Below are 12,666 nucleotides of genomic sequence, written 5' to 3'. Positions count from 1 at the left end.
TGCAGTATAAGACCAACAAGACATTGCACTTTTGTATTTACCACTGTTTTAGGAGACTTTAAAAATGAATAAACAATATAGCAACATTTATGAAAATCTAAAGAAGAAAGAACTTGAAAATAAGCTCAAACGCCAGGGCTCAAGCGATCCCCTAGGCTCAGCTTCCCAAGTAACTGGAATTGCAAGAACACACCACCATGCCTGGCTACTAATTTTTTATTTTTATTGATTTATTGTAGAGATGAGTTCTCACCAAATTGCCCAGGCGGGTCTTGAAGCTTTTTTTTTGTTTTGTTTTTTTGAGTTTGAGTCTCACTCTGTCACCCAGGCTGGAGTGCAGTGGCACTCTCATGGCCACTGCAGCCTCAATCTGCTGGGCTCAGGCGACCCTTCTGCCTCAACCTTCCAAGTAGCTGAAACTACAGGTGTGCACCACCACACCCAGCTAAAGCTTCTTAACATGGCATATTAGCTGCTCAGTGACCTGATCCCTGCCTACTTTTGCATCCCATTTCTTACCTTTTTCTCTCTTGTATTTTGCATTCTAGCATTATTAAATGTTTTCAGTCACACACACATACATATTCCCTCTGTTCTTACTTAATACCTTTGCATATTTTCTACTTAGAATGCCCTCTCCCTCTTGTACACCTCTTTTTTATCTGTTTAATCCCTACTCACCTCTGGGTCATCTCCTTTAGCAAGTTTCCTCTAGCATTCTGGTTAGGGTAAAGTATCCCTCTTCAACATTCCCATGATATTCCATGTAAATCTCTAACACTAATGCTTACACTTTGTTTCTTAATTATTTATCTGTGTCTATTAATATTAGACCCTGGTATCTTTTTATATCCTTGGCATCTAGAGTGTCCAGCACATAATAGATATTCAAAGAGTATTTATTGAATGAGTGACCATGAAGTACACTTTAAACTTTGTAGATTAAAGGTTTAACTCTGACTTTCTTTTGGATTTGAACAATGTAAACAAGACTAGAATACCTTTTAAACAGAGATTCTCAACCAGAGATATGCTCTTTGGGGAGTTTTTCAAGATGGGCCTGCTCAGGCCCAAACCCTGACCTACTGAGTCATAATTGAGGGGTGGAGGATGTATTTTTTTGTAACTTATTTATTTATTAGAGACAGAGTCTCACTCTGTCACCTAGACTAGAGTACAGCGACATAGTCATAGCTCACTGTAACCTCAAACACCTGGGCTCAAGTGATCTTCTTGCTTTGGTCTCCCAAGTGTCTAGGACTGCAGGTGCATGCCACCACACCTGGCTAATTTTTTTATATTTTAGTAGAGATGGGGTCTTGCTGTGTTGCAGACTGGTCTCAAACTACTGACCTCAAGGAATCCTCCCACCTAGGCCTCCCAAAGTGTGGGTATTGCAAGCATGAGCCACCACACCCAACCCAATGTATATTTTTATAGATGATCTTCAGGAAATAAGTACTCATAAATATATGTGGTGGAAGTACAAAATGGCACAATCTCTATGGAGGAGAAACCATCAGTGTCTGCCAAAATTACAGATGCATTTTACCCTGTGACCAAGCAGTGCCACTTGTAGAAATTTGTTCTGTGGATAGATTGAACTGCAGTTAACAGAGTTATTCATTGAAACATTTTTTTACATAGAAACACAAGGTTTGAAACAACCAGTGTCCAACAATTAAGGAGTATTTGGAGAAACTATGGCACATATACACTATGGAATGTTTTGATGTGGTAAGAGAGAGAAGCATGCTGTTACGTGCTAATGAGAGAGAGAGTAAAGTGACAAAAAGAAGCAAAGTGTTAAAAAGAACAAACTATTTGAGAAACTCATGATTGGTATTCGGGCTAGGAAAGCAACTGCTATTTATTTAATTTAGTTGGGAGAATCCATATTACATCTATAGATTCATGGTGCTTTAGGAGTCAGACTTTAGAGTCTTTGGCAGTGCTTTCACTGGTCAAAATAAGTACATTAAGACAAGAGATTCCCATACCCCATATAAATTTCAGTTGAAGGGCAGACATTTCCCATATAGTTATTAATAAAACATGTTTATTTCCAGTAGAGTAGTAGAAAAAACTAGCATTTTCAAAGTATTGTCTTTTCCTGACTTTTTGGTCTCTAGAGAGAGTAACTACTGTATTATTGCTTACTCTCAGTTATAGTGTATAGATTTTTGCTTCCTAGGAAGTCTGTTATAAACAAATGTCATTAGGGACCTAGTTAGGTAATTTTCATTAGTGGAAAAACATTGGCAAACAAATCCACTTCAGTCTCCAAGGGTTAAAACCATTAGTGACTCTTTCATGCCTAAGGCCCTTTTTAGACTTTGACATCAAAACTATTGGACAGCTAAAGAGGATCTACACTGAAACAGCTTTTTAAATTCCCTATGTAGAGACATAGAATAGTAGGCCTTTCTCCACCTTAAACCTACTCTGAAAATAAAAGGAACTCAAATTACTCCCCAGTTTGTTTTGCTGACCTAGTTCTCTTTCCTAAATGTGTCTCTGGAGCCTTTTGCCAGCAATGACTTGGTAACAGCAGCACCTTTTTTCGATAAACTACGGTACTGTCTCTTTGAGAAACACTGTACCTCTCTTATATAAAAAACCTTTGTGACAACTTAGAAACTTAGCATAAGAGAGCCGTGCCCTTCAAAAAATAAACCTTGATTACACTGTGCTTTTTAGGAGATGGCTATAAGTTGATGATTCTAGATCTAATTCCTGACACTTATTTAGTGTTTTGCATTTTTAACAAAGATTTGCTTCCCACTAGTAGTGCTAGTGGGTGAGAATACAACCATTCCTATTTTATTGATAAGGAAACAGAGGCTCATGTGAATGACAACTTACTAATTCTCAACACCATTAGTAAGTGGTACAGCCTCAAATAGAAAACAGATTGTCTGACTGTCACATGCACCTCTTTTACTGCTCACTGCTCCATAGCTCCCTCTTATTACCATTTGAGGTATATTTCAGAAGGCTTGAAATTATGACCCAGTACCTTGTTGTATCTCTTATTTCATAACTTGAGAAACCGTTATCCAACTATACCTAAATTGGAAGATAACAAAAGAAATTACCGACTATGAATGCTTATATTTTTCTAGAGAAGTAAAGTCAGATACAACTGCTAACGTTTGTGCATATAATGCAAATAATTCCAGGTGCATGTGGCTTGTTGTCTATTTGGATATAAGCACCTGAACTTATTGAAACATTTGCTTTACATTCTCTACCAAGATTGGTAGGCTGTGATTATCTACCAACACATAAACAAATATATGATGCAAATATATAGGATGAGGGGGGATATGAGGAATAATCAGAAAATTCACATCTTGAGGAAATGAAAGCTTCTATGTTGGTTTTTAAAACAAAACTAACCTCAAAACCAATAGAATACTAAGTATAATAAATATCATAAAATGAATAAAAGAAATGCAGTTGTTTTACCTAAAGAATACATAAAGGGGTTCTAAGTAAGCTTGAGAGGAAAAAATTTTTTAAAAAGGTAAGACTACAGCTTTATCAACTGTGGAAAACTTCAGGTGTCTGAGATAAATCTTTGTGCTCATAGTAATTTTCCTCAAAAGAATGAAGTTAAAATAGGCAGATGTTAAGCATATTTCATTACCTTTAAACTCATGCAGTAAGTGCGTATTTCTGTGAAGCTATAGGGTAATTGCCAAGTTCAGATTGTGAGCTCTTTGAGGATAAGAACTTATCTTTGTATTTTCATCCCCACCACTGCATATGGCACAAATAGACACCTGAGATAAATGCCTGTTAGTGAATGAAGGGAGCTTGGAGATTGAGTGGTCAGAAGTCTTGTGCCTTGTACATATTGCTTGGTTTTGTGCTTCCTATTATTTTCGCTGCTCAGCAGGATCTCTAGCACATCTCATATTGTTCACTGAAAAAGTAGGATGCAAAAGTGTGCATACAATATGATCACACCGTGTAAAACGAAGAAAAGCCATACAAAGACAAATGGTGGCTACCTGAATATTATTACTGTGCATTATATTTTTCTTTCTCTTTTCAGTGTTTTAAACTTTTGTATTAGATTATAATGCTGTAAGAATATGATAGTTATAGATAATACACATGATATGTTACAATATATGATTTTAAAATAGTGTGATTAGAGGCATAAACAAAGAGCAGTACTTTCTTTTTTCAAATTATATGTTTTCTCTAAAATTGACCTTCTTGGTTATCTCACATACTCCTTTTAGGGGGCCATAAAAATTTATTAGGTTTGGGGTAGTGTTACTTGTTGAGCTAGTTTGTGGAGTGAAACAAATGTATAGGAACACAAAAGTTCATTCTGCCATTTAAAATACTTTTTCTTTTCACTTCCTCCCCCTCCCCCCTGCCAGCCTTTGAATGTACTTGGCATATTAGAGATCTCTGCAATCCACAAATATTTTTTTCAGCAATTCCTATATGCTTGGCCCTGTGTTAGGCCTTGGTTTCTAAGTTGGCTGTTTGTCTATGGTGTTTGCTTTGGCACTTTCTCAGTTATAGATGCATGCTGAAGATTGCCATTATGGACTACAGAAAATGAATGGGTAAATTTCTATATTAGATTCCCCTAAGGAAAATTTTCCAAGATAGAACCATTAATCCTAGACTGTGAATCCATGCGTGGGAACCAATGGATGCTGTTTCTGAAAGTCCTTTATATATATTTTGGTCATTTGAAATTGTCAAACTCTAATTCTTAGTAGAACAAAATAAGCTTTGTTTGTCTTGCAGAATTGACTCAAAATTTCTTTGATGTCTTACTTGAGGGACTGTTCTGATACATGACACATACAAGTATAGTTCTCATTTAGAAACCAAAAACTCTAAAGATAATTTTCAATATCTTGATCTCTTTAAAACATATACACAATACCAAAAGTACATCTAAACCTTTGGCTTTTAAAATTCCTGTCCAGATAAAACTGGCACAAAACTTTACTTAGTAGGGCTGGGTTGTATCATAGGTCAGAATGAATGCCTCACAGTAGTTGAAATAAAACAATTTAAACTTCATTCCAAATTCCACTTTTGATTTTAGATGTTTGCCAAGGCATTGGAGCACTAAATCTAAGGAGAAAGGACAGAATAGTCCTTCTGACTTAGTTAAGTCATGGGTATGGCAGTACATACATGATCTTTGGCTCACTTTTTAAAAATTTACTTATTTGTTTATGAGTCGGGGTCTCACTTTGTTGCCCAGTGGAGTACACAATCACGGCTACTGCATCCTCAGTCTGCTCAGGCAATCTTTCTGCCTCAGCTCCCCAAGTGGCTACAGGTGTGCATTGCCACCCTTGGCTAATTTTTTTCTTGATTTATTGTAGTGATGAGGTCTTGCCATGTTGGCCAGGGTGTTCTTGAACTCCTGGACTCAGGGAATCCTTTTGCCACAGCCTCCCAAAGGGCTGGGATTACAGGTGTGAGCCGCAGTGCCCACCTATCACTTTTTATAATTTCTCCTGGGATGATAAAAATAGAATCTTTGATTTGTGCTTTATCATTTCAGGCACATTTTCTCATATAAAAATTTAGTCAAGAAGTTCCACTTCCAGCCATGACAATGTGAAGAAGTGTATAGATCCACCCCCCCAGTGAAACTAGCAAAAGTTACTTTAAAAAACAACCATTTAAAGTCTCTGGAAATAGACCCAAAGTTATATAGTCAGTGAAGAAGCATTTATTCAAGACAATCTAAAACTCATTAAGCGAAGTGGGCCAGGCTAGTTGGGAGGCCGAGGCAGGAGAATCACTTGAGGCCAGGAGTTTGAGACCAGCCTGGCAACATAGCGAGATTTCATGTCTACAAAATACTTTTAAAAATTAGTCAGGCATGGTGGCACATCCCTGCAGTCCCAGCTCCTCAGGAGGCTGAGGTGGGAGGGAGGATCACTTGAGCCCAGGAGTTCAAGGCTGCAGTGAGCCATGATCATGACTGCACTCCAGCCTGGGTGACAGAGTGAGGCCCCATCTCTAAAAGAGAAAAGTGAGTCTGTGGTATTTGAACCAAGACCTGCTGTCTCCCTCTCTTAGTGAGTGAGATAGAAACTCCTCCAAACTGGTGCAGTGAAGGATACAGGCCTCCCTTTTTCCGTAGCTCCCAGTTGGAGGGCTACTTTCCCAGGAGGGGCAGAATGTCAGCATTTCTCATCCTGCTTCCAGCTACCTGTTACTGAAACTAAATTCTGGATGACTGTGCTGAGAGGTGGGGCCTCCCTCCTTCCATCCTGCCCCCACTTATGAGATAGAGGCCGTACCTTGGGTGTGACACTGCCGAGAATAACCACAATCCCCCTTGTCCTGGCTGTTGGGACATGGTTCCACCCCAGGAAGGGCCGCCAAAGAGATCTGGGGCTGCCTGCCGTACCTCCACTTCAGTTGAGCTCTCAGCTTCTAAAGTGAGGTTGTCAACTCAGAGAAGCATGCAATTGTTCCTGCCATCTGCATCCGCACCAGGGCTTAGGAATTTTGCCCATGGGAAGAAAGAGGCCTTATAACAGAGACCTCTTAATGTCTTCTCAAAGATACTGACTTCATTTGCAGCAGAGTGTGGAGCAGTTCATGTCTAATGGTGCAGTTTGTGTTGAAAGGCACTTGTGGGGAGATTGACAGATTCATTGAATCTACAGGCTGACTAGTTTGCTAGAGAGAAAGGAGAAAAGAGATACCTGGAGTAGTTTGCTAGAGAGAAAGGAGGAGAGACAGTTGGGAGGAACTCTCCTGTGGTAGAACATATCTCAGTTATTGAACTCAGAACCATCCCTTCAAAAGAGCCCTAATAGATTGGAATCAGTTTGTGGTGCAATTTTTACCCCAGGACATTGTTCAGGACAATAGATAGTCAGCCAGCAATGAGTGGAGCTTAACAACTGGGTGTGGTCAGGAAAAGAAAAAGCCAAGGAGGGGCCTGCCAAAGCCAGTGTGATTCTAAGGAAATTGTGGGCATATCTGATGCTGTGCCCCTAAGGTACAGTATCAGAGCATCACACTTTGGGGAGGGAGAGGATAACAGACTTCACTAAAACAAGCAAATACAATAGCAAGTCCTTGAATGTAGTGGGGAGGGGTGACTATATGATATAACTCATATATTATAAAATTGCTATAATATATGATATAAAATCCCCAGTTTCCCCCCAAAGATATGAGATATACAAATAGGAAAAATGTCCTATACACAGGGAAAAAAGCAGACAACAGAAACTGCTTGTGTGAATGACCAGCTGTTGAATTTAAAAGAGACTTCAGGTTATCTATTATAACTATATTCGGAGAACAGAAGGAAAATATGATTGAAGCAGTAGCAGAAGACAGGATGACAATGTGATATTAAATGGAAAATATCAATACAGAGATTTTATTTGTTTATTTATTTATGAGTCAGAGTCTCACTCTGTCTCCCAGGCTAGAGTGCAGTGGTACACTCACAGCTACCACAACCTTGACCTGCTGTGCTCAAGCAATCCTTCCACTTCGGCCATCCAAGTAGCTGGAACTATAGGCGCAGTCCACCACAGCTGCCTAATTTTTTGATTGATTTTAGAGATGAGGTCTCACCAAAGCTGCCCAGGCTGATCTGGAGCCCATGGGCTCAGTTACTCCTCCTGTCTTTACCTCCCAAAGGAGTTACAGGTGTAAACCACTGTGCCTGGCCTAACATATATATTTTTAAAAGGCCAAGTGGAAACCCTGGAATTGAACAGAGGAATGAAGTACTATAATTGAAGTGAAAATGAACTGAAGGGACTCAACAGTAGATTTGAGCTGGCATAAAAAAGAATAAGTAAACTTAACGATAAATCAATAGAGAATATGCAAGGTAAAGAACAGACAGAAAAAAGAACAAAGAAAAATGAAGAGCTTCTCAGAGAACACACATCAAGATACATGTAATGGGAGTACCAGGAGAGGAAAGAGAGAAAGGAGAAGAAAAAAAATATTTGAAGAAATAATGACCGAAGACTTTCCAAATTCATTGGAAACTACACATCCAAGAAGATCAGTGAACCCAAAGAGATCCACAGATGGATACCTCGTAATGAAAATGCCACAAGCAGCTGGACTCGGTGGCTCAGCCTGTAATCCCGTGCTTTGGGAGGTTGAGGTGAGTGAATTGCCTGAGCCCGCAGGTTTGAGAACCACCTGGGCAACTTGGCAAGACCTCATCTCTACAATAAATCAAAAAAATTAGCCGGGCGTGGTAGCACGCACCTGTAGTTCCAGCTACTTGGAAGGTTGAGACAGAAGGATTGCCGGAGCCCAGCAGGTCGAGGCTGCAGTCAGTGGTCGGGAGCGGCCACTGCACTCCAGTCTGGGCAACAGAGTGAGACTCCAATTCAAAAAAAAAACAACCACAAGCCACATAAAAGGAGAAAGTTTTGAAAGCAATAAGAAGAAAAATGATGTGTTACTTACAAGGGAAACTCAGTGAGATTCACAACTAATTTTTCATCAGAAATATAGGTCAGTGGGCCAGGCGTGGTGGCTCATGCCTATAATTCTAGCACTTTGGGAGGCCAAGGTGGGAGGATTGCTTGAGCCCAGGACACCACTTTAGGCAACATAGTGAGACCTGGTCTCTACAAAAAAATTAAAAAATTAGCCTGGTGTGGTGGCACACACTTGTAGTCCCAGCTACTTAGAAGGCTGAGGCGGAAGGATCTCCTGAGCCACTGCACTCTTGCCTGGTAAAGGAGTAAGACCCTAACTCAAAAAAAAAAAAAAAAAAAGTCATTGGGATAACATATTCAAAGTGTTTAAAGAAAAAAACCTCAATCAAGAATCCTATATCCAGTCGGGCTCAGTGGCTCAGCCTGTAATCTCGTGCCTTGGGAGGCTGAGGTAAGTGGATCGCCTGAGCCCGCGGGTTCGAGACTCGCCTGGGCAACTTGGCAAGACCTCATCTCTATAATAAATCAAAAAATTAGCTGGGCGTGGCAGCGCGCACCTATAGTTCCAGCTACTTGGAAGGCTGAGGCTGAAGGGTCGCCGTAGCCCAGCAGGTCGAGGCTGCAGTGGCCAGGAGCGGCCACTGCCCTCCAGTCTGGGCGACAGAGTGAGACACCAACTCAAAAAAAAAAAAGTATCCTATATCCAATAAAGCTATACTGTAACAATACAGGAGAGATAAAGGCATTTTCAGATAAACAAAAAGCTGAAAGAATTTTTGCCAACTACCCACCTTACAAGAAGTATTAGACCAATTTCTTCAAACTGAAAGCAAATGACCCCAGACAGCAGTTCAAATCCACATGAAGAGATAAAGAGAACCAGTGAAGGTAATTATGTAATTGTAAGAGTCAGTATAAATATGTATTTCTTCTCCATTCTCCTCTTAATGGATTTTAGAAGGATATATAGGACAATATGTATATAATGTATTGTTCAGCCAATAACATATAGAAATGTAATGTATTTGCCAAAAACAACACAAAGGTAAATGAGAGCAAACCTGTATTGGATTAAGGAAGTGACTCCTGATAATAACTAGAGTCCAGAAGAACAAATCAAGAGAAACAGAAATGATAAATATGGCTAAAATAACAAATGCTGCAAGTATTTCCTTTCTTCTCTCAGCTTCTTTAAAAGACAAAATTAAAGTAATAGTTATCATGTATCGTTGGGTTTGTAACAATTACAGATACATGTAAAAATAATACCACAAAAAGGGAGACAGGAATAGTGCTAAATAGGAATGTTTCTATTTCATTGGAATAAGTTATAAATCTGGAGCTGATTCTGATAAGAGAGTGTAGCTAATCCTTAGAGCAACAACTAAGGACATAATTAAGACTTGTACTCTGAAAACTACAAAATATTATTGAAAGAAATTAAAATTGAAATAAATGAAAAAAAATCCCACGTTTATGACTTAAAATACTTAGTATTGTTAAAATGTTGATATTCCTCACATTGATCTGCACATTCAATGCAGTCCCTTTTAGAAACCCAGGTGGACTAGGCTCGGTGGCTCAGCCTGTAAACCCAGTGCTTTGGGAGGCCGAGGTGGGTGGATTGCCTGAACCAGCGGGTTCGAGACTTGTCCGGGCAACTTGGCAAGACCTCGTCTCTACAATAAATCAAAACTTAGCCAGGCATGGTAACATGCGCCTGTAGTTCTGGCTACTTGGGAGGCTGAGGCAGAAGGATCTCTGGAGCCCAGCAGTTCGAGGCTGCGATGGCTGGGAGCGTGCCACTGCACTCCAGTCTGGGCGACAGAGTGAAACGCCAACTCAAAAAAACAAGAAACCCAGATGGCTTCTTTGTAGAAATTGACAAGCCAGTTCTAAAATTCATGTGAAATAGCAAAAGACACAGAATAGCCAAAACAATTTCCAAAGGCAGAACAAGCTCAGGGGACTCATAATTCCTGACTTCAAAATGTACTGCAAAGCAATAATAATTAAGGCAGTTTGAGACTTGAGGCTAAATATAGACATTAACAAATGATGCTGTGGCACTTAGATAGTCACGTGTAAAAGAATGCAGCTGGATCCTTACCTTATGTTACATACAAAAATTAAACACTTGGATCAATGACCTTAATGTAAGAGCTAAAGCCATAAAACTCCTAGGAGAAAATAGAGGTAAATCTTCTTGTCCCTGGATTTGGCAGTGGATTTTTAAAGATATCACCAAAAGCACAAGTAAAAGAAGAAAAAATAGATAAATTAGACTTAATCAAAGTCAATAACTTTTTGTGCTTCAAAGGATACTATAAAGAAAGTAAAAGGGGTCAGGGGCACCCAGCACTTTGGGAGGTGGTGGTGGGAGGATGCTTGAGCCCAAGAGTTTGAGACCAGCCTGGATAACATAGCAAGACCTTGTTTCAAAAAAAAAAAAAAAAAAAGGAAAGAAAAGGCTAGACGTAGTAGCATTTGCCTATAGTCCCAGCTACTTGGGAGGTTGAGGTGGAAGGATCACTTGAGACCAGGAGGTTGATGCTGCAGTGAGCTGGGATCATGCCACTGTACTCCAGTCTGGGCAACAGAGTGAGACCCTGACTCAAAAAAAAAAGTTAAAGGACAACCTGTAGAATGGGAGAAAATATATAAGAACTCTTAGAGCTCAAAGGCAACCCACTTTAAAAATGAGCAAAGGGCTGGGTGCAGTGTCTCACACCTGTGATCCTAGCACTTTGGGAGGCCAAGGCAGGATAATTGCTTGAGCCCAGTAGTTCAAGACCAACCTGGGCAACATAGCAAGACTTCATCTCTACATAATATGAATTTTTTAAAAAATGGGCAAAGGATCTGAATAGACATTGTACCAAAGAATATACATTAGGTGGCCAGTAAACACATGAAGAGATACTTGACATCAGCAGGGAAATGCACATAAAAACCACCACGAAATACCATTTCACTTTCACGAGGGTGACTAGAACAAAAATGTAAGATAATAACAAGTGTTGGCAAGAACAGGAAGAAATCAAAACCCTCACCTACTGCTGATATGTTGTGGCCACTTTGGAAAATAGTCTGGCAGATCCTCAGAAGGTTAAATAGTTACCATCTGACCCAGGGTTTGCACTCCTAGGTATTTACCCAGGAGAAATGGAAACATATGTCCACATAAAACCTTGTACACAAATATTCACAGCAGCATTCATCATAGCCAAAATGTAGAAACGACCCAAATGTCCGTCACCAGGTAAATGAATAAGCAAAATGTGTTATATCCATGCAATGAAATATTTGATCATACAAAGGAATAAAGTAACTGATACTGCTATAAACATGGATGAGCCTTGAAAATGTTATGCCAAGTGGAAGAAGTCAGACACAAAAGGCCACAGACTGTATGATTTCATTAATGTGAAGTGTTTAGAATAGGCAGATCTGTGGTGACAGAAAGAGAAGTGGTTGCCAGGGAAGAGAGGAAACAGGAGTTACTGCTAAGAGGTGCTGAGTTTCTTTTGGGGGTAATGAGAATGTTACAAAATTAGATAGTGATGATTATTGCACAAGTGTGAATAGAGTAAAAACCAATGAGTTGTACAATTTAATAGGCTGAACTTTGTTATGTGAATTGTACCTCACTAGAGCTATTTTTAAAATAAATACTAGTAGATAATATATACTGTATGCCCATCACCATTCAAGTACTATATGGATGTTAGCATATTAACTCACAACAAAGCTTTAAAATAGATACTATTATTTTGCTTATTTTACAGATAAGGAAACAAAGGCACACAAAAATTATTTACCCAAACTAAGTGGGAAGCTGTGATTCAATCCTAGGCAGTCTGGCTCCATGACCTGTGTACTACACCATACTGCTACTTATTAGTAATTGGATTGACCTGTTGTGTAGCTTATAAATTGGTTCTATTCATTTTCTGATTTTAGGCATCCAAAATTTGAGATTTGATGCAGAGCATAAACAAAGCTTTGACACTGAACTAATTATCAGTATTGACAGAAAACAGGAGAGAACGCTTTCTGGTGTAAGTGGCTGAATAGGATAACTAGTGAAGAAGATAGCTATGTCAGCTCTTCCCATAGGCAGTACAGTACTTGACCTATAGGATTATTTCAGCCTTTTTTTTTTGGATGCCTCAGATTGATTGATTTGTTGTTATTGTTGCCAGAAATGTAGGTTTCTTTTTCACAGCAG

The 12,666-nt window shown here is 39.4% G+C and overlaps 1 protein-coding gene across 15 annotated transcripts in view; it reads left to right on the top strand.

Annotated features, from left to right (window-relative positions):
* The window catches only part of RIC8B (RIC8 guanine nucleotide exchange factor B), a 119,208-nt gene that overhangs the window by 12,318 nt on the left and 94,224 nt on the right, over positions 1 to 12,666 (top strand). Inside the window, exon 3 of one of the 15 annotated variants that reach the window (XM_021710212.1) lies at positions 12,399 to 12,496. The exons of the other annotated variants lie outside the window; for them this stretch is intronic. The gene's annotated coding sequence lies outside the window, so the exon portion shown is untranslated. The remainder of the gene's footprint in view (positions 1 to 12,398; positions 12,497 to 12,666) is intronic. 15 annotated transcript variants of the gene reach the window in all.

This window comes from Carlito syrichta, unplaced genomic scaffold, assembly GCF_000164805.1.
Source record: "Carlito syrichta isolate Samal-C Ts95f unplaced genomic scaffold, Tarsius_syrichta-2.0.1 Scaffold288311, whole genome shotgun sequence".
Lineage (NCBI taxonomy): Eukaryota > Metazoa > Chordata > Mammalia > Primates > Tarsiidae > Carlito > Carlito syrichta.
Note: the sequence above shows the minus strand (reverse complement) of the source record. Positions and strands in the feature narration are given on the sequence as shown.